Below are 21,580 nucleotides of genomic sequence, written 5' to 3' on the forward strand. Positions count from 1 at the left end.
AAATTTTCAGATTCGTAGAGAGTAATATCATACTTTTCAATCAAAGAAGCAACTTCATAAGCACCCTTAAAAGCAACAAATTCTTCAATTTGTTCGATATCGTAGTAACTATAAAGACCCTTTGCATAAGAAGATAAGATTTCATTATCATTAAACTCACATAGGTAGGGGAGGTGTTTTTTAGGGTTCTTAGAGCAACAAGTAAGATCACAAATTTCAAAAAGATTCCAAGCATAACATAGCAATCTGTTTATTTGATCCCATAAGAGTCTCCCTTTTTCAGACAAACGGTGACGCACAAAATGAGCATGCTCATCTAAAGATTTCCCGTCAACTAGGCTAGTTGGGGTTTTAGCACGAGCGCATAAGGATCGAAGATGATCCAAGTAGAACACTTTAAGTGGATCCATATCAATAGATTTTTAGCAAGCAAAGATGAAAGCAAAATAGAAGGCACATGGAAACACAAACAAAGATAAATATGGAAAGAAGGCAAACGGAAAAGAGGGCGAATAAAACGGCAAGGGTGAAGTGGGGGAGAGGAAACCGAGAGGCAAATGGCAAATAATGTAATGCGAGGGATAAGAGTTTGTGATGGGTACTTGGTATGTCTTCACTTGTGCGTAGATCTCCCTGGCAATGGTGCCAGAAATCCTTCTTGCTACCTCTTCAGCACTGCGTTGGTTTTCCCTTGAAGAGGAAAGGGTGGTGCAGTAAAGCAGCGTAAGTATTTCCCTCAGTTTTTGAGAACCAAGATATCAATCTAGTAGGAGACCACGCGCGAGTCACCTCGTACCTACACAAACAAATAAGAACCTCGCAACCAACGTGATAAAGGGGTTGTCAATCCCTTCACAGCCACTTGCAAGAGTGAGATCTGATAGAGATGATAATAATAAGATAAATATTTTTGGTATTTTTATGATATAGATTGAAAGTAAAGATTGCAAAATAAAGTAGATTGGAAACTTTTATGATGGAAAATAGACCCCGGGGCCATGGGTTTCACTAGTGGCTTCTCTCAAGATAGCATAAGTATTATGGTGGGTGAACAAATTACTGTTGAGCAATTGATAGAAAAGCGAATAATTATGAGAATATCTAGGCATGATCATGTATATAGGCATCACGTCCGTGACAAGTAGACCAAATCGATTCTGCATCTACTACTATTACTCCACACATCAACCACTATCCAGCATGCATCTAGAGTATTAAGTTCATAAGAACAGAGTAACACCTTAAGCAAGATGACATGATGTAGAGGGATAAACTCATGCAATATGATGTAAACCCCATCTTTTTATCCTCGATGGCAACAACATAATACGTGTAATTGCCCTTTCTATCACTGGGATTGAGCACCGCAAGATTGAACCCAAAGCTAAGCACTTCTCCCATTGCAAGAAAGATCAATCTAGTAGGCCAAACCAAACTGATAATTCGAAGAGACTTTCAAAGATAAACCAATCATACATAACAAAATTCAGAGAAGATTCAAGTATTGTTCATAGATAAACTTGATCATAAACCCACAATTCTTCGGATCTCGACAAACACACCGCAAAAATAAGAGTTACATCAAACAGATCTCCAAGAGAATCAAGGAGAACTTTGTATTGAGACCCAAAGAGAGAGAAGAAGCCATCTAGCTACTAGCTATGGACCTGAAGATCTGAAGTAAACTACTCACACATCATCGGAGGGGCCATGGAGTTGATGTAGAGGCCCTCTATGATCAATGCCCCCTCCGGCGGAGCTCCGAAAAAGGCCCCAAGATGGGATCTCTTGGGTACAGAAGGTTGCAGCGGTGGAAATAGGGTTTCGTGGTGCTCCTGGATGTTTGCGGGGTACATGGATATATATAGGAGGAAGAAGTAGGTCGGTGGAGCAACGAGGGGCCCAAGAGAGTGGAGGGCGCGCCCAGGGGGGTAGGCGCGCCACCCTGCCTCGTGGCCTCCTTGTTGATTTCTTGACGTCCACTCCAAGTCCTCTGGATCATGTTTGTTCCAAAAATCACATTCCCGAAGGTTTCATTCCGTTTGGACTCCGTTTGATATTCCTTTTCTACGAAACACTGAAATAGGCAAAAAACATCAATTTGGGTTGGGCCTCCGGTTTATAGGTTAGTCCCAAAAATAATATAAAAGTGTAAAATAAACCCATTATCATCCAAAACAGATAATACAATAGCATGGAACAATAAAAAATTATAGATACGTTGGAGACGTATCAATCACCATGATCTTGCGTGTGCGTAGGATTTTTTTTGAAATTACTGCGTTCCCCAACAGTGGCATCCGAGCCAGGTCTATGCGTAGATGTTATATCCATGAGTAGAACACAAAGGAGTTGTGGGCGTGGGTATATACATATTGCTTGCCGTCACTAGTTGTTTCCTGATTCAGCTGTATTGTTGGATGAAGCGGCCCAGACCGACATTATGCGTACGCTTATGCGAGACTAGTTCTACCGACGTGCTTCACACACAGGTGGCTGGTGGGTGTCAGTTTCTCCAACTTTAGTTGAATCGGATTCAATGAACAAAGTTCTTTCTGAAGATCAAAAAGCAATCACTATACCGCGTTGTGGTTTTTGATGCGTAGGTAAGAACGGTTCTTGCTCAGCCCCTAGCAGCCACGTAGAGGACGTCTAACTTGTTTTTGCAGGGCATGTTGTGATGTGATATGGTCAAGACGTGATTATATAAATTGTTGTATGAGATGATCATGTTTTGTAACATAGTTATCGGCAAATGGCAGGAGCCATATGGTTGTCGCTTTATTGTATGAAATGCAATCGCCATGTAATTGCTTTACTTTATCACTAATCGGTAGCGATAGTCGTAGAAGCAATAGTTGGCTAGACGACAACGATTGTTCGATGGAGATCAAGGTGTCAAGCCGGTGATGATGGTGATCATGATGGTGCTTTGGAGATGGAGATCAAATGCACAAGATGATGATGGCCATATCATATCACTTATATTGATTGCATGTGATGTTTATCCTTTATGCATCTTATTTTCCTTAGTACGGCGGTAGTATTAGAAGATGATCTCTCACTAAATTTCAAGGTATAAGTGTTCTCCCTGAGTATGCACCGTTGCTACAGTTCGTCGTGCCGAGACACCACGTGATGATCCAGTGTGATAAGCTCTACGTTCACATACAACGGGTGCAAGCCAGTTTTGCACACGAAAAATACTTGGGTTAAACTTGACGAGCCTAGCATATGCAGATATGGCCTTGGAACACTGAGACCGAAAGGTCGAGCGTGAATCATATAGTATATATGATCAACATAGTGATGTTCACCATTGAAAACTACTCCATCTCACGTGATGATCGGACATGGCTTAGTTGATATGGATCACATGATCATTTAGATGATTAGAGAGATGTATATCTAAGTGGGAGTTCTTAAGTAATTTGATTAATTGAACTTTAATTTATCATGAATTTAGTACCTGATAGTATTTTGCTTGTCTATATTGTTGTTGATAGATGGCCCGTGCTGTTGTTCCGTTGAATTTTAATGTGTTCCTAGAGAAAGCTAAGTTGAAAGATGATGGTAGCAACTACACGGACTGGGTCTGTAACTTGAGAATTATCCTCATTGCTGCACAGAAGAATTACGTCCTAGAAGCACCGCTAGGTGACAAACCCGCTGCAGGAGCAACGCCAGATGTTGTGAACACCTGGCAGAGCAAAGCTGATGACTACTCGATAGTTCAGTGTGCCATGCTTTACAGCTTAGAACCGGGACTTCAACGACGTTTTGAACGTCATGGAGCATATGAGATGTTCTAGGAGTTGAAGTTAATATTTCTAGCAAATGCCCGGATTGAGAGATATGAAGTCTTTGATACGTCTCCAACGTATCTATAATTTGTGAAGTATTCATGCCATGTTTACAATAGTTTTATATGATTTTGGTATGATTTGATTAGAACTAACCCGGACTGATGCTGTTTTCAGAAGAACTACCGTGGTGTCGTTTTTGTGCAGAAATAAAAGTTCTCGGAATGCGATGAAAATCAACGGAGAATTTTTCTGGAAAATATAAAAAATACTGGAACAAAAATCTACCGGAGGGGAGTCCCGTGGGCCCCACGAGGGTGGGGGCACGCCCACCCCCCTGGGCATGCCCCTGTGCCTCGTGGACTTCCCGTGGGGCCCCCTGGCTTGTTCTCAACGCCAACCTCTCCTATAAATGCCCAAACCTCCAGAAAATAACCTAGATCAGAAGTTCCGCCACCGCAAGCCTCTGTAGCCACGAGAAATGAATCTAGGCCCTCACTGGCACCCTGCCGGAGGGGGCCATCATCACCGGAGGCCATGGAGGATGATCCCGGAGGGGCCATAATCACCATGAAGGCCAAGATCGAGAGGGAGAACCTCTCCCCATCCAGGGGGAGGCCATGGAGGAGGAAGCACAATGGGGAGAACCTCTCCTCCTCTCTCTCAGGGGCGCCAGAGTGCCATCGGGAGGGAATCATCGCCGCGGTGATCGTCTTCATCAACATCACCATCATCATCACCATCCTCATATATTTTACACGGTCCACTCTCCCGCACCCCGTTGTAATCCCTACTTGAACATGGTGCTTTATGCCACATATTATGATCCAATGATGTGTTGCCATCCTATGATGTTTTGAGTAGATATCCTTTGTCTTTGGGTTGATTATTGATCTAGATTGGTATGAGTTGTATGTTTTATTTTGGTGCTGTCCTATTGTGCCCTCCGTGTCACGCAAGCGTGAGGGATTCCCGGTGTAGGGTGTTGCAATACGTTCATGATTCGCTTATAGTGGGTTGCTTGAGTGACAGAAGCATAAACCCGAGTAAGGGGGTTGTTGCGTATGGGATAAAGGGGACTTGATGCTTTAATGCTATGGTTCGGTTTTACCTTAATGATATTTAGTAGTTGCGGATGCTTGCTAGAGTTCCAATTATAAGTGCATATGATCCAAGAAGAGAAAGTATGTTAGCTTATGCCTCTCCCTCATATGAAATTGCAATGACAACTATGGGTCTTGTGAACAATTGCCTAGGACAATTCCGCACACCGACCCATCATTATTCCACACTCGCTATTTATAATATTTAGTAATATATTCTAACTTTATGATAACAGAACCTACTTTCATATTTTAGCTCTCTGATACCATGCAAAGTTATCCTCTTCATACCCACAACGTAGTTTTATTTCTCGTTTCTAGTTGGAAGCAAACGTTCGGTGTACGTTGAGTCGTATCAGTGGCAGATAGGACTTGAGAGAATATTGATCTTAACTTTAGCTCCTTGTGGGTTCGACACTCCATACTTATCACTTCCACCTTTGGGAATTTCTACGATGATTCCCTGCACTTGGGGATTATCAAGCTCTTTTCTGGCGCCGTTGCCGGGGAGCAATAGCGTGGGGTTGATATTCTTGTGTATGCTTGTTTGCTTTCTTCACTAAGTAGATTTTGTTTTTACCTTTTTTGTTTCTGTTTAGTTGTGGGTGAAACATATAAAAAAATAAAAGAATGAAAATACAAAAAGAATTTACTTGCCTCTCATACCTAAAAAGTTTTTTTCAATCAGAGAAGTGATTGGAAGGTTATGCATTGGAGATGTGAGGGTCGACCTTGAACACTTGTGTTCATGCTCATGGAAACAATGTAAAAAAATTCATGGAATCTTATCTGAAAATAATTATCCCCTTGTATATATCCATTTTATCATAAAAAAATGTGCCAAGCCTTGGTTTTAAGATGATTAGATTGCTTGTTTACTATGTACAGTACAAAAACAGAAACTTTGGCTGTAGCGTGTTGTCGGATTTCGGGTTCCGGCAGACCCTTGAGGTTCGAACACTGCGGTGCGCGTGGAGATTTCGCCTCCTACCTACCTGCACCCCTCCGCCATGCTAGGATCTAAGCTATCGGAAGAACAACACAAGAGACACAGGGTTTATACTGGTTCGGGCCACCGTTGTGGTGTAATACCCTACTCCAGTGTGTGGTGTGTGGATTGCCTCGTAGGCTGATGATGGTGAACAATACAAGGAAGAAAGGCCTCGCGAGGGCCTGTTCTTGGCTGGGGCGATGAACTGCTAGGTGGAGTTCACTCACCTTCTCTCTCTCCCAGCCTCCAGCCAACCGACCCCTTGCTATGTGGGTGGCTGGTACTATTTTATAGAGGCCCTGGTCCTCTTCCCAAATATTGAGCGAGAAGGGAGCCAACAATGGCGGGCTAATTTGAAGGGGGACAACAAGTATCAACTATCCTGACAAAAGTAGTCTTCGCCTGCGCAAAGCTCTGGTGATGACGCCGTCTTGGGCTCCACGGTGACCTTCATCTCGTAGTCCTCCTGGTCTTGGTCTCGTTGCACCGAAATGGCAACCTTTGCCTGATGCCTCGGTACTCCGCGGTTGCGCTTGCCCCCTTTGCACCAAAGAGGAAAGGAGGACGCTGCGCGGCTGGCACCCGCCTGGCGCCCTGAGTCGTCATGGCTTGCGTCACGGGCACCTCATGAGGTACCCCGCCTTGATCTCTCCGCCTCCTCGTGAGCCAGCCTGACGAGGCCGTGCCTGAGGAAGCTCCGCGTCGTCCGCCCGACGAGGCTTGGCCCCTCGCGAGGGTCTTGGGTTTGTGTTGGTGAAGATGGGCCGTGCTGGCCCCCCCTTTGAGCCACGCCGCAGACCGCAGGCAGGCAAGTCTGGGGACCCCCGTTCCCAGAACGCCGACAGTAGCCCCCGGGCCCAAGGCGCGCCCGGACTTGGCCGTGCAGGGAGGCGGAAGGGCAACAGCGAAGCGCCGCGGGCCCTAACAGCCTGCGGCCTTAGGCGCCGCACGGCGGTTGATTAGTCGTGGGCGGCACTGTTCCCCCACGCCCTCCTTATTTTGCGCCACGCTAGGCAGACCCGTAGTCGTACACAGCCGTTCCCTTTTCTGTTGCTCGAGTGCCCTCTGTCCTTCCTCCGCTCGAACTCCGGCTTTTGTTTTCAACCTGATCTCGAACCTCCCCCCCTTCCCATCGCCATGGCTCCGATGAAGAAGGGGAGAGGGAAGAAACTTGAGTCTCCGCCTTGCCCGCCGCCGTTGGCGGCCCCCACCGAGGGCTTGGGCAAGGTCAGCTTGGCTCTGGCCACCATCTTCAATGAATGCGGGAGGATGACGGCCTGGCCCGCGTCCCACTTCTCCATCGACAAGATTGCCACCGAAGTCCCGTATCTTGCCGACGCCCTGTGGGCAGGTCTGGTTCCTCCCTTTTCTGATTTCTTCAATGTCGTGCTTTCCGACTACCAGATCCACATGATGCATCTGAGTCCTGAATCCATCACCCTCCTTTCGGTCTTTGCCTTCGTTTGCGAAGCTATGGTGGGCATCCCTCCTTCGGTTGCCTTGCTGTGCCACTTCTTCTTGTTGCATCTTGTCGACCCTACCCCATGCTGGGCTTGCGTGAGCTTCGTTGCCGCGTCTGAGACTGCGGCCTCTGGGATTGACTTCAAGCTCCCCCTGCCCGCGGTTGGGTTCCGCGAGCGGTGGCTGTATGTGGACGTAGGGGTGCCCAGCCCCCTGCTATCGGAGCCGACCTCGCCTGCTGTCCCCAATTCAGGCTGGGGCCAGGAGACGCTTGAGAGCCCCCGGCTCGTCGTCGTCTGGCGCCACTTCGTGCTCTTGAGGTCGCTTGGCGTGACAGCGCCCAAGGTGGTGAAGGAGTTCCTGCTATGCCGCGTTGCTCCTCTTCAACGCCACTCTCGCCGGATGTGGGCCTTCCGTGGGTGCGAGGATCATATGAGGCTCCAGGAAGAGGACCTGGCTCCTGAGGTGCTGAGGACGGCGCTCTTGACCCTGGCTGGGGACCCAACCCCGGCAACGTCCGGCAGGGAGGCGCCTTGCTGTAGCTCTGCCAGAGCAGGGGCGACTTTGTGAAGCAGATGCCCGTCTTTGATGAGTGGGGTCCGCGCCCCGCCGGCCTTCAGGGGCCTCGCGAGAACCCAGTGGTGGTGACTGCCCTTCCAGTCGGCCAAGGCGACTCATCCTCGAGTGGCGGAGCAGGGAGGCACGAGGCGCCAGAGGCCGAGGGGGTTCCCGGCGCGGTGACAGCGCCGGGCGAGGCTCATGAGGAAGCAGCTCCTGGGGCCCGTGCCGCTGAGGCTGAGGGTGACGAGCAGCTGCCCTTTGCGCCTGTGACCGAGGCCCCTGAGGCTCCGGCTACCTCTCCTGGCGAGGCGATTGGCAGCGCACATCATGCAGACACCCCTGACGCAGGTCGCTTTGACGCTCCATTTTCGTCGCTGATTGATTCCTGCGCCCAACTCTTAGGCCACTTCCGCGTGGACTTTGAGGCCCTCCGGAAGAGAAGGGAGGCCCTGGGCGACGATTACCCTTGTCGCCTACTGAAGCGTAGGAAGTACTTTGCCACTGATGAGTGAGCCTTCTCCTTTCCCAGCTCCCGATCCTTCTGTTGCTTTTACTGACCCTTGCTCCGCAGGCCCCTTCCAGCCGAGCTTGCGGAGACGGCTGAGGAGCCGTCCCCCTTGGCTTCGCCCCCTCCACCGTCCTCAAGCGCTCCGAGTAGCGGAGCCCTTGTGGTGAGGGCGATCGAAAAGGCGAATCATCTCGAGGCTGCGCTTGCCCCCTTTGCACCAAAGAGGAAAGGAGGACACTATGCGGGCTGGCACCTGCCCGACGCCCTTGGTCGTCATGGCTTGCGTCACGGGCACCTCGTGAGGTACCCCGCCTTGATCTCTCCGCCTCCTCGCGAGCCAGCCTGATGAGGCCGTGCCTGAGGAAGCTCCGTGTCGTCCGCCCCGCGAGGCCTGGCCCCTCGCGAGGGTCTTGGGTCTGTGTTGATGAAGATGGGCCGTGCTGGGCCCCCCTTTGAGCCACGCCGCAGGCCGCAGGCAAGCAAGTCTGGGGACCCCCGTTCCCAGAATGCCGAAAGTAGCCCCCGGGCCCAAGGCGCGCCCGGACTTGGCCGTGCAGGGAGGCGGAAGGGCAAGAGCGAAGCGCCGCGGGCCCTAACAGCCTGCGGCCTTGGGCGCCGCGTGGCGGTTGATAGGACATGGGCGGCATTGTTCCCCCACGCCCTCCTTATTTTGCGCCATGCTAGGCGGACCCGTAGTCGTACACAGCCATTCCCCTTTCTGTTGCTCGAGCGCCCTCTGTTCTTCCTCCGCTCGAACTCCGGCTTCTGTTTTCAACCCAATCTCGAACCTTCCCCCCCCCCTTCCCCATCGCCATGGCTCCGACGAAGAAGGGAAGAGGGAAGAAACCCGTGTCGCCACCTTGCCCGCCGCCGTTGGCGGCCCCCGCCGAGGGCTTGGGAAAGGTCAGCTCGGCTCTGGCCACTATCTTCAAAGAGTGCGGGAGGACGACGGCCTGGCCCGCGTCCCACTTCTCCATAGACAGGATAGTCACCGAGGTCCCGTATTTTGCCGATGCCCTATGGGCGGGTCTGGTTCCTCCCTTTTCTGACTTCTTCAATGATGTGCTTTCCCACTATCAGATCCACATGATGCACCTGGGTCCTGAATCCATCACCCTCCTTTCGGTCTTCGCCTTTGTTTGCGAGGCTATGGTGGGCATCCTTCCTTCGGTTGCCTTGCTGCGCCACTTCTTCTCGCTGCGCCTTGTCGACCCTACCCAATGCTAGGCGTGCGTGAGCTTCGTTGCCGCATCTGAGACAGCGGCCTCTCGGATTGACTTCAAGCTCCCCCTGCCCGCGGCTGGGTTCCGCGAGCAGTGGCTGTATGTGGACGCAGGGGTGCCCAGCCCCCTGCTATCGGAGCCAACCTCGCCTTCTGTCCCCAATTCGGGGTGGGGCCAAGAGACGCTTGAGATCCCCCGGCTCGTCTTCGTCTCGCACCGCTTTGCGTTCCTGAGGTCGCTTGGCGTGACAGAGCCCAAGGTGGTGAAGGAGTTCGTGCTACACCGTGTTGCTCCTCTCCAACGCCACTCCCGCCAGATGTGGGCTCTCAGCGGGCAAGATGACCGTATGAGGCTCCAGGAAGAGGACCTGACTCCTGAAGTGCTGAGGACAGCGCTCTTGACCTTGCCTGGGGATCCCCAACCCCGGCAGCATTCAGCAGGGAGGGGCCTTGCTGTACCTCTGCCAGAGCAGGGGCGATTTTGTGAAGCAAATGCCTATCTTTGATGAGTGGGGGCCGCGCCCCGTCGGCCTCCAGGGGCCTCGCGAGAACCCAGTGATGGTGAATGCCCTTCCAATCGGCCAAGGCGACTCTTCCTCAAGCGGCGGAGCAGGGAGGCATGAGGCGCCAGAGGCCGAGGGGGCTCCCGGCAGGGTCACAGCGCCGGGCGATGCTCACGAGGGAGCAGCTCTTGGGGCCCATGCCGCTGAGGCTGAGGGTGATGAGCAGCTGCCCTTTGCGCCTGTGACCGAGGCCCCTGAGGCTCCGGCTGCCTCTCCTGGCGAGGCGATTGGCAGCGCACATCATGCAGACACCCCTGACGCAGGTCGCTTTGACGCTCCATTTTCGTCGCTGATTGATCCATGCGCCCAACTCTTAGGCCGCTTCCGCGTGGACTTTGAGGCCCTCTGGAAGAGAAGGGAGGCCCTGGGCGACGATTACCCTTGTCGCCTGCTAAAGCATAGGAAGTACTTTGCCACTGATGAGTGAGCCTTCTCCTTTCCCAGCTCCCGATCCTTCTGTTGCTTTTACTGACCCTTGCTCCGCAGGCCCCTTCCAGCCGAGCTTGCGGAGACGGCTGAGGAGCTGTCCCCCTTGGCTTCGCCCCCTCCACCATCCTCATGCGCTCTGAGCAGCGGAGCCCTTGTGGTGAGGGCGATCGAAAAGGCGAATCGTCTCGAGGCGTATCGTGGCCCTGCGCACCTCGCGATCCTCCTTCACGGGCCTTCTCGTGGCATAGCCAGCCTGTCGTGGGCTTCTTGCTTGGTCGTGGGCTGCGATTTGCTGAGGCGCTCCCTGCGCTCTTTGCCTGGGGACGGACTGGCTCCAGGCTGGGCTTCTGGTGTGGCGTGCCCCGCCGTCGGGAGGGTGCCAGCCCCCAGCCCCTTGCCCGGAGGGGGAGTGCTGATTCGTGGCCCCCGGCGCTTGCTTGGGGCAGATGATGGTGTGGAGGATGTGCTCGAGCGCGCTCGGGAGCGTCGCGCTCTCCGCCAAGGATTCCTTCGAAGGGCGGCTGACGCGGTGAGCCTGCTTGGTGAAGAGCTGGCTGATGAAGACGCGCACCTTGAGGCCAAGGGCCTGCGCCTGGCTGCGGAGAGGCGCGCGCTGGAGGGCGCCATCGCCCTTGCGCGCGGTCAGCACGATCTTGACGATGCAGAGGCCAAGGCGTCGCTGGTGGCCTCTCGGGAGGCCCAATCTTGGGCCGCTCAGGAGGCCCGAGAAGCCGACCGGCGGCGAAAGGCGGCAGAGGAGCGGGCTCGGGAGCTCCTGGCCTGGTTCCACTCATTGGAGGAGTAGGTGGAGCTGCATGAGGCAGCCCTTGCATCGATGAAGGTGGCCTCTGGCGACTCGGCAGAGCTCCAGAAGCGTGAGGAGGCGCTGACGCTGGAAGCCGCCGAACGTACCCGCGAGTACAAGCGCCTGGAGACGAGGGAGCGCTTGGTGACGCAGGCAGAGGATGATGTCGCTGCACGGGAAGCCCGTGTCCTGGAGGAGGTCGGACGTCGGGTGGCCACGGCGCATTTGAACCTTGAGCACGAGTTCGAAGAGAAGCTGGAGTTGATCCAGGCTGAAGCTGAAGGCAGGACTGCCGCCTTGAGGGCCAAGCTGGAGGAGGCGACGCGGCGGGCCGATACTTTTCGGGCCGCCCTTGAGGTGCTCCTTCTTCGCCAGCGGGTGGAGGAGGCTGAGGCCGTCGCGCGCCAGAATGCGGACGAGATACGTCAGCGGCGGATCTTGGAGCATGAGCACGGCCCCATGCTCACCACGCTCCGGGAGAGAGCGAACACATCCTTGGGCAACGTCTGCGAGGCGGCTGTTGGCGAGCCGCACGCAGTCAACTATGCTGGCAATCTTCAGTTCTTTACTGACGTGGTGACGCAGCTGGAGGCGCGGTCGGTCTGGGCTGACAGGTTGGTGGAGGAGAGGAGCCACGCCCTGCTCGGGCGCGCCTTTTCTCGCGTCTTCAGCCACCTCCGGAACATGGATCCCCACTTTGATTTTGACGTCGCCATCTCCCCAGTCCCCCAGGCCGTCCGAGGCGATCTGGCGCACTGGGTGGAAGACAATGTGGATGCTCTTATCAGGGACTTCACTTCAGACAACGACGACGTGATCGTGGCGGCCGACGAGGGCAGCGTGGTGAACGGCCCTGACGCCGCTGGCGGTGACGCGGACAGCGATGGCGAGTTCAGCGATGCCAGCAACGGCTCGGGTGGTGCTCGTGAGAACGCATTGGGGGATTTATCCGACTGATTGTGCATCGTTCCTACTTCCTTACCCTGCATGAATAGAACTCAGGTTTTGGCCTGATGGCAGTGAGAGCATTTTGGAGGGGGGGGCCCTTATGTAAAACTTGTGTTCATCGTATTAGTAGACGCTACATTGCCCATGCGCCCGCGCCAAGTGGTTGGCCTAAGCGACGCGCTGGTCGGCTAGTTTACCTTTGTCCCGTGCTGGCCCTGAGGCAGCCTGTGGGAGGTTGTGGTGTCTCGAGTGTTCCCTGATTGGGTTCGTAGGATCTGTAGTAAAACACCCTCCTAAGAGGACACGTCGGCGGCAGTGTGGGCTGCGCGCAAGCTAGGCCTGACCCGGCTCGCGAGGGGCTCGCGAGGGGAGGCGGCTGAGGCGAAGTGGTAACCAAAACGCGAGAAATCGCTCGAACGAGACTAAGCACCCCTTCCCCGGACACACGCAAATCTCAAATTCGAATCCAACTTGAAACCAGCGGGGGAAAGCGACAACCAAAGGGAAGAGCAACGAAAGCAAACCAAAGGCCGCGTCCGGCACCTAGTCTAGTCTTGGACGTCTTCTCACCAGCGCGGAGCTAAGTGCTGCCACTGGGCGTGGGAGGGAGCCCCAGGGCCTGAGGCCGGCACCCCTGAGACTCCGGGGCGTGTACAGCCCCACTCATTATTACGTGAGAGTGTCACGGGGCGGCGAGCTTCACAGGCACTGGGCCTTCTTCATAGGTACCGTCCTTGCTTCATATCGCCAGATGAGGGCCCCGCCTTGCGCCACACTCTAGTGCCATCAACGACGACCGGAAACCTGGACGCCGCCGATGGGGTAGAGCGGTCGCCAGCGGTTCCCCCGACGACCACGGGTCCTCCGCCGGGGGCAGGCCCTGAGGCACCTCCCCAGTGGAGGGCCTACCTCCTGAGGACGCCTTGCTCCGAACGCCGCGGTGGTGATGTCAAATCCCTGCCCCTCTCCTGCAGCCCCCTGCACCCTCCTCCCGAGGGGTAGGAGACTGTGGTTGCGGGGCAGCTGCCCGCTGTGGCAACCTGCACCTCCTGCGATCCATGGTTAGCATATGCTTGCTGAAGAATTAGCGGTACCCGATAATCGTTACCTCCAGCGTGCCCAGTGGGACCGTCCCGGGACTCCTGGAAGGGCTCAGCTTCTGGCGCCTCGTCCCCCCAGCTTGGGCTGAGGAGCGAGCCTTGTTCGCCCTCGTGTGGGTGTCCTTGGTCCATCATGAGGGGCATGTATTCCTCTGGCGCCGTCATCCCGAAGGCCACGCCATAGTGCTCTGCGTGCCACGTGGTCCTGCCTGACGCGCCTACCGTGGGTTGGCAGCGCGGCTGTCCACCGGGGCCGCGGGTCATGTCGAGTCCTTCTTCTTCACGGACCGGGAGCGGGGGCAACACCGCCGCCGGTCCGGTGCTGACAGCCTTGCTGGTGTTGGAGTAGCCTTGGAGCCCGCGGGCGCGCGCGGAGCCCCCGCGCGGGCTGCCCTGGGCTTGAGATGGGAGCTGGGTGCATAAGGGGTGAGCCCCCGAGGCGGCGAAGCCCAGGAGCTTTGCCACCCACTCCAGCAACACGTCGCGGCCGCCCTCTAGCAGTCTGCACTGCAGCAGCTCCCGGGCCACCGTGAGCGCGGCCCTCGTGTTCGCCTGCTCCCGGCGGGTGTACGGTGTCATGGTCGCGGCGTGATTGGAGGCCCTTGCTGCCGACCGCGCCTGCCACGGTGTGAGAGCTGTCGAAGCCTGTCCGTGTTGCCCACGGCCCGCAGCGCCCTACGGACCGCAAGCTGCCTGGGGCACGGGGTCGGCCAAGGCGAGCGGCTCTGCGCGGGCGGGCCATGCCGCCCATGGGTCTGGGTTGCCCTCCTGGTCGCCGGGCATGGTGATGATGACACGACGGGGCACGAAGCGGTGGAAGACGAATTCCGGCGCACCCCTACCTGGCGCGCCAAATGTTGGATTTCGGGTTCCGGCAGACCCTTGAGGTTTGAACACTGGGGTGCACGCGGAGATTTCGCCTCCTACCTACCTGCACCCCTCCGCCATGCTAGGATCTAAGCTATCGGAAGAACAACACAAGAGACACAGGGTTTATACTGGTTCGGGCCACCTTTGTGGTGTAATACCCTACTCCAGTGTGTGGTGTGTGGATTGCCTCGTAGGCTGATGATGGTGAACAATACAAGGAAGAAAGGTCTCGCGAGGGCCTGTTCTTGGCTGGGGCAATGAACTGCTGGGTGGAGTTCAGTCACCTTCTCTCTCTCCCAGCCTCCAGCCAACCGACCCCTTGCTATGTGGGTGGCCGGTCCTATTTATAGAGGCCCTGGTCCTCTTCCCAAATATTGAGCGGGAAGGGAGCCAACAATGGCGGGCTAATTTGAAGGGGACAGCAAGTATCAACTATCCTGACAAAAGTAGTCTTCGCCTGCGCAAAGCTCTGGTGATGACGCCGTCTTGGGCTCCATGGTGAGCTCCGTCTCGTAGTCCTCCTGGTCTTGGTCTCGTTGCACCGAAATGGCAACCTTTGCCTGATGCCTCGGTACTCCGCGGCTGCGCTTGCCCCCTTTGCACCAAAGAGGAAAGGAGGACGCTGCGCGGCTGGCACCCGTCTGGCGCCCTGAGTCGTCATGGCTTGTGTCACGGGCACCTCACGAGGTACCCCACCTTGATCTCTCCGCCTCCTCGTGAGCCAGCCTGACGAGGCCGTGCTTGAGGAAGCTCCGCGTCGTCCGCCCCGCGAGGCTTGGCCCCTCGCAAGGGTCTTGGGTTTGTGTTGGTGAAGATGGGTCGTGCTGGGCCCCCCTTTGAGCCACGCCGCAGGCCGCAGGCAGGCAAGTCTGGGGACCCCCGTTCCCAGAACGCCGACACGTGTGATTTTACATTTTTTACTGGAAAGTCAAATGGGTCTGAAACTTTTTGCACATTACTTATGAGTAAATTTTTCAAATTTTCATATTTTTTTAGAATTTGTTGGAGTTACAGAAGTTTACTAAACTTCCAGATTATTACAAACTGTCCTATTTTTGACAGATTATATTTTCTATGAGTTCGCTTATTTTGATGAATCTATGGGTAGCAATGTTGGGGATATCGCTTATCGAGAACTTATCGGTCGACCCATGATAAGGGGTAAATCGGCCAGTTTATCGGCATATCGGCCGATTTATCGCCATATCGGCTGATTTATCGGCCGATTTATCTTATCGGTCTGACAGCGGTAAGCGATAAATCGGCCGATTAATCGGCATATCGGAAGATATCTTGAACAGTGATGGGTAGTATCAGGGGGTATGAACCATGGTGAATTTGGAATACAGTATATATAGTTCTAACATGAAATTGGAATAAGTTTGCAACAGTACCTAGAGGTAGTGATTTGCTTTATTTACACTAACGGATCTCACAAAGTTTTTGTTAAAGTTTTGTGTGGATGAAGTGTTCGAAGATCGAGGAGCTATCAATATCAGAAGAAGAAAGAGAGGCAAGATCTCAAGATTGGGGATGCCCAAGGCACCCCAAGTAAATATTTCAAGGATACTCAAGCATATAAGCTTGGGGATGCCCTGGTTGGCATCCCATCTTTCTTCTTCAACAATTATCGGTATACCTTGGTTTTTGTTTTGTTCACATAATTTGTGTCCTTTGTGTTTTTGTTTTTCCTTTAAGAACTATGCTAGTATGAGATAGCCCTTTATTGATTTATAGAATACTTCATGTGCTTCACTTATATCTTTTAAGTATGATCTTATAGAATTGCTCTTTGTGCTTCACTTAAATCTTTTGAGTATGGTTTTATATAATACTTCGTGTGCTTCACTTATATATTTTGAGCTTGGATATTGGTTAGTCTATATTAATTGTAGAATGCTCCATGAACTTAACTTATATCTTTTGTAGTATGAATAATACTATCATCTAAAGTGGATTTAGAAGAAGTTTGCTCCCACTATTCTGAATGAGGAGAATTTTGCTTATGTGGATAGTAGTAAAATTTCTATGCTCGTAGATCATGAAAAGAATGCTTTATGTGATGGTTATATTTTGAACTCATTCATGATGCTACTGAAAATTATTATGAGGTAGGAATACATGCTTGTAGGAGTTGCAATAATATCAAGTTTCCTCTCTATGTGCTTAAAGTTTTAAAGTTATACTTGTTTTGCCTTCCTATGCTAGTTGATTCTTGTTCCCATAAATTGTGTGCTCACAAATCCCTAGGAATAGGAAGTGGGTTAGGTTCAAATGTGCTAGTGATATGTCTCCGTCGTATCTACTTTTCCAAACAGTTTTGCCCTTGTTTTGGACTCTAACTTGTATGATTTGAATGGAACTAACCCGAACTGACGCTCTTTTCAGCAGAATTGCCATGGTGTTGTTTTATGTGCAGAAAACAAATATTCTCAGAATGACCTGAAACTCCACGGAACATCTTAGAAAAAACAATAAAAAAACCTCACCAAAGATGAAGACCAGGGGGCCCACACCCTTCTCACGAGGGTGGGCCCCCCCCTAGGGCGCGCCCCCTACCTCGTGGGCCCCCTGGAAACCCTTCGACGCCAACTCCAACTCTATATATTCGCTTTCGGAGAGAAAAAAGTAAGAGAGAAGAAATCATCGCGTTTTACGATACGGAACCGCCGCCAAGCCCTAAAACCTCTCGGGAGGGCTAATCTGGAGTCCGTTCGGGGCTCCGGAGAGGGGGATTCGTCGCTGTCGTCATCATCAACCATCCTCCATCACCAATTCCATGATGCTCACCGCCGTGCGTGAGTAATTCCATCGTAGGCTTGCTGGACGGTGATGGGTTGGATGAGATTTATCATGTAATCGAGTTAGTTTTGTTAGGGTTTGATCCCTAGTATCCATTATGCTCTGAGATTGATGTTGCTATGACTTTGCTATGCTTAATGCTTGTCACTAGGGCCCGAGTGCCATGATTTCAGATATGAACCTATTAGGTTTTCATGAATATATGTGAGTTCTTGATCACATATTGCAAGTGTATAGTCACCTACTATGTGTTATGATCCGGCAACCCCGAAGTGACAATAATCGGGACCACTCCTGGTGATGACCATAGTTTGAGGAGTTCATGTATTCACTATGTGCTAATGCTTTGTTCCGGTTCTCTATTAAAAGGAGGCCTTAATATCCCTAAGTTTCCAATAGGACCCCGCTGCCACGGGAGGGTAGGACAAAAGATGCCATGCAAGTTCTTTTCCATAAGCACGTATGACTATATACGGAATACGTGCCTACATTACATTGATGAATTGGAGCTAGTTCTGTGTCACCCTATGTTATGACTGTTACATGATGAATCGCATCCGGCATAATTATCCATCACTGATCCGGTGCCTGAGTTTTCCATATACTGGTTCTCGCTTATTTACTTTCCCACTACTACTATTACGAATCACTACAAAATACCAAAAACATTACTTTTGTTGTCTTTACTTTTGTTGCTGCTACCACCACTATCATATTACTTTGCTACTAAACACTTTGCTGCAGATACTAAGTTTCCAGGTGTGGTTGAATTGACAACTCAGCTGCTAATACTTGAGAATATTCTTTGGCTCCCCTTGTGTCGAATCTAAAAATTTGGGTTGAATACTCTACCCTCAAAAGCTGTTGCGATCCCCTATACTTGTGGGTTATCAGGACTAATTTCTGGCGCCGTTGCCGGGTAGCATAGCTCTATTCTTTGAGTCACTTGGGATATATATCTGCTTATCATTATGAAGAACTTGAGAGATCCAAAAACCAAGATCTATCCCTCAACTACGAGGGGAGGTAAGGAACTGCCATCTAGCTCTGCACTTGATTCACCTTCTGTTATGAGTAAGCTAGCGACACCTACACCTGCTTCTGCTATTCGTTCTGATATGTCGCATGTTATTGATGATGCCACTTCTGCTATGCATAATACTTATGATGAAACTGCTTCTATGCCTGATACTATTGTGCCCCTTGGTGAATTTCTTGATGAACAAATTGCTAGGGCTAGAGAAAAAGAAATTATTGAATCTGAATACGATGATGATTGTGATGATGAAAATATGCTTGTTATTCCTGAGGGTTATCTTTTTGATATGGAATCTTCTGCCGCTATTTTAGCTTGCAAGGATAGATATGAGCTTAAGAGGTTATTAATTAAATGGAATAAAGAATCACTTAGAGATAAAATGAAACCCGACCCTGCTTTTGCTACTTCACTAATGATTATGAATTCTCTATTGATCCTGATATAATTACTTTGGTTGAATCTGATCCGTTTTATGGCTATGAATCTGAAACTGTTGTGGCACATCTTACTAAGTTAAATGATATAGCTGCCCTGTTCACTAATGATGACAGATCGCGTTACTTTTATATACTCAAAATATTTCCATTCTCATTAAAGGATGATGCTAAGATATGGTTTAATTCCCTTGATCCTGGTTGTGTGCGTAGTCCCCAGGATATGATTTATTACTTCTCTGCTAAATATTTCCCTGCTCATAAGAAACAAGCTGCTTTGAAGGAAATATACAACTTTGTGCAAATTAAAGAAGAGAGTCTCCCACAAGCTTGGGGGAGGCTTCTCAAGTTACTTAATGCTTTGCCTGATCATCCTCTTAAGAAACCTGAAATACTTGATATCTTTTATAATGGACTAACCGATGCTTCCATAGATTACCTAGATAGTTGTGCTGGCTCTCCTTTCAGGGAAAGAATACCGGATGAAGCTGAAATTCTATTGAATAATATGTTGACAAATGAAAATAATTGGGCACCTCCTGAGCCAGCTCCTGAGCCAACTCCTGCTCCAATTACTGAGCCTATTCTTAAACCAACTCTGAAGAAGAGAGGCATTCTATTCCTCAGTCCTGAAGATATGCAAGAGGCAAAGAAATCTATGAAAGATAAAGGTATTAAAGCTGAAGACGTTAAGAATTTACCTCCTATTGAAGAAATACATGGTCTTAATATACCGCCTGTTGAAGAAACATATGATCTCAATTCTTATTGAAGAACCTCCTGATCCCGATATCCCGACACAGGTAGTAAAGGTAAATTCTCTCTATAGATATGATAAAGCTGAAGTGCCTCCTACTAAAATTGCTAGTCAGTGCTTGGATGAGTTTGATAACTTTATATTTAAGCAAGATGACTTCAATGCTTATTTTGGTAGACAATTAAAAGAAAATGCTTATATGATTAGACACTTGGGTGATTATATGGCTAATATTAAAGGTGAACTTAAACTTGTTAGCAAACATGCTTCTATGGTTACCACTCAAGTAGAACAAGTGCTTAAAGCTCAAAAAGAAGTGCTTGATGAAATGAATAGTAAGAAAAATGATTATGCTGTTAGAGTGGCTACTAGAACTAGTAGAATGACTCAGGAACCTTTGTATCCTGAAGGCCACCCTAAGAGAATAGAGCAAGATTCTGAAAGAAATAATATTGATGTTCCTAGTTCTTATAAAAAGAAGAAGAAGAAAAATGATAGAACTGTGCAAACTTCTAGTGAACCTATTGCTGAACCACCTGATAATCCAAATGATATCTCGATGTTTGATGCTGAAACACAATCTGGTAATGAACATGAACCTAGTGAAAATATTAATGATAATGTTCATGATGATGCCTAACCTAGTAATGACAATGATGTGGAAGTTGAACCTGCTGCTGATCTTGATAACCCACAATCAAAGAATCAACATTATGATAAAAGAGACTTTGTTGCTAGGAAACATGGTAAAGAAAGGGAACCTTGGGTTCAGAAACCCATGCCTTTTCCTCCGAAACCATCCAAGAAAAAGTATGATGAGGATTTTGAGCGCTTTGCTGAAATGATTAGGCCTATCTTTTTGCGTATGAGATTAACTGATGTGCTCAAAACAAATCCTTATGCTAAATATATGAAAGATATCATTACTAATAAAAGAAAGATACCTGAAGGTGAAATTTCCACCATGCTTGCTAATTATACTTTTAAGGGTGGAATACCAAAGAAACTTGGAGACCCCGGAGTACCTACTATACCTTGCTCCATTGAAAGAAATTATATTAAACTACTTTATGTGATCTTGGAGCCGGTGTTAGTGTTATGCCTCTCTCTTTATATCGTAGACTTGACTTGAATAATCTTACACCTACCAAAATATCTTTGCAAATGGCTGATAAATCAACTGCTATACCTGTCGGTATTTGTGAGGATGTGCCTGTTGTGGTTGCAAACGTTACTATTTTAACGGACTTTGTTATTCTTGATATTCCCGAGGATGATAGTATGTCTATTATTCTTGGAAGACCTTTTCTTAATACTGCAGGGGCTGTTATTGATTGCAACAAAGGCAATGTCACTTTTCATGTTAATGGTAATGAGCATATGGTACACTTTCCGAGGAAACAACCTCAAGTTCATAGTATCAACTCTATTGGAAAAATTCCATCGATTATATTTGGAGGTTTTGAATTTCCTCTTCCTACTGTCAAGAAGAAATATGATATACTTATTATTGGGGATGTGCATATCCCCGTTGAGGTAACTTAGTGTTATTCGAAATTTCTCCGGTTTCATGATTATCGGAATGAGTTTGTTAACAAGACTTGATCAACCTTGTTAGTGGATTCTTTTTGATGAGCATGAGATGGATGAAACTAGAAGCACAAACTTCTGTACCCCACTTTTACTTTCTGTTATTTATATTAAATAAAGTAAAAATAGTATTTTTCTGTCTGTTTCCTGACTTATCCGTGCAATATAAAAATATTCCGAAAATAAAAGTCCTCATAATGCCATGCCAATTTAATATGATTTTTTCGGGAATATTTGAGGATTTACTGTGCAAAAATTACCGCGGGAGGAGCTGCCACCTGGCCACGAGGGTGGTGGGCGCCCCCCCTAGGGCGCGCCCCCTGCCTCGTGGGCCCACGGTGGCCCTCCTCCACTTATCCCAGCACCCATCTTCTTCCTCTGTCTCACACAAACCCGAAAAACCAACTCAAGCACGAGTTCCAGCCACTTTTGCTGTGATTTTCGATCTCCTTGCTCAAAGCACCTCTCGCAAAACTGCTTGGGGAGATTGTTCCTTGGTATGTGACTCCTCCATTGGTCCAATTAATTTTTGTTCTAATGCTTTATTCTTTGCAAATTTGTGCTGCATAGGTGACCATGTTCTTGAGCTTGCAT

The sequence above is a fragment of the Triticum aestivum genome, chromosome 1A, assembly GCF_018294505.1.
Source record: "Triticum aestivum cultivar Chinese Spring chromosome 1A, IWGSC CS RefSeq v2.1, whole genome shotgun sequence".
Lineage (NCBI taxonomy): Eukaryota > Viridiplantae > Streptophyta > Magnoliopsida > Poales > Poaceae > Triticum > Triticum aestivum.